This window comes from Aplysia californica, unplaced genomic scaffold (assembly GCF_000002075.1).
Source record: "Aplysia californica isolate F4 #8 unplaced genomic scaffold, AplCal3.0 scaffold00793, whole genome shotgun sequence".
In the NCBI taxonomy this organism is placed as follows: Eukaryota; Metazoa; Mollusca; class Gastropoda; order Aplysiida; family Aplysiidae; genus Aplysia; species Aplysia californica.
In genome coordinates this window covers 158,032-159,613 of record NW_004798063.1, presented here as the reverse complement: position 1 = coordinate 159,613, position 1,582 = coordinate 158,032, and positions in this window count along the sequence as shown.

The window sequence follows — 1,582 nt, the reverse complement described above, 5'->3', positions numbered from 1 at the left end:
ACACACACACACACACACACACACGCAAACAAGCACACACACACACACACACACACACACAAACATACACACACACACACACTCCTTTTCTCTCTGTCCTTATATTTACTCTTCCTTATACCAGTAATCTCATCTATTTTGCCCAGGATCTCGGAGCCTCCCCAGACACAGACTACAGTGACAGGCGTGTCTATCGACAGAATCAATTCCTAGATGGGCTTGGGTGAGTAACATCTCCCTTACGTCATACAGGTCTTGTTTAATAATTGTGCACTAGAAATCAGGTGGCATAATAATGTATTATACTGAACAGCATTGTACGCCAATGTTCAGAACAAGGTATAATTCAAAACGTTTCTCAATACGCTCAGTTTTATGATATAGAGCGTGAAAAGGAAGGAGAAGCAATACATCTAAAGTTTTCTTTTTTCTTTCTTATTTTTTGTTAAATTTAATCTTTTAATTAATTTTTTTGGCTGCTTCATGATAATGCCATCACCGAGGAGCATAATATCACATGTAGAAGGATAAGAATCTGTATTCACAATGTGTGTGCGTGCGTGTGTTAGTGCGTGTGTGTATGTGTGTGCTTTTGTTTATCAAAGAGAGAAAGAGAGAGAGAGAGAGAGAGAGAGAGAGAGAGAGAGAGAGAGAGAGAGAGAGAGAGAGAATAGATATATACGTCTATTAAACGACTGAACTTGTTCCGAAGTGCAGATGTTTGAACTCTTGGTTAAATGATCTCTTTCCAACTAAAGAGTGTCATGATGTAATCTCAAACATTCCTGTAAGTATACACGAAGTCAATTCATCTGTGTCCGAGTTGAGCACTCCGCCAATACACACAGACGTCAGTTTAACATCTAATCTCCAGTGGGAAAGTCTTTAATTGTTTTTGTTGGGTTGTTGTTTTGTTGTTGTTGTTGGGTTGTTGTTTTATTGTTGTTGTCTTTTTTTTAGAGTTTCCACAGCCCTTGTAACACAAAAAGCTCATGTAAGTGCCGAAGATTACAGTTGTCACTAGATCTCCATAGTAACATAAAAAGGAGTAGACTTAAGGTCGATAGATGTTCGATAGGACAACAGGAGCAAAACACATCAGAACACCCGCTAACCATCCACAAGAAGTTTGTATTAATAATGATTTTTTGGGAGGTCAAAAGGTAGCTTTTAAGCACAAGGGGGCTATCCCGAAAAATGCTGTTTTGAGAAAACGGAAGTTAAAGTTTCTGCCCCTTGTTCAGATTCTTTAAAAAAACAAGGAGAGTTTTCTGTATAACCAAACAAATGTACACACCAATGAAGCCAAACTACTCCGACAAGTAGGGCAATGCCCACTTTTGGTGTAGGTCAAGATTTCTGGAAACCCCCGAAATCTGGGTTAGCCGGCTTGTTCTTAAAAGCGACCAAATATCTCTTTATTTCTACATGGATACTGCGGGTGCTGTATCTCACCCAGTCAGTGACGCTGTGAGATGGACATACAGATATAGAGGTCCAGGGTTTCTGAAGACAGCTTAAGTCACTCTTGGCGTCTGGTGGAGCAGTTAGGCGCTCCGACGTCGTACACAGAGGGCATAAG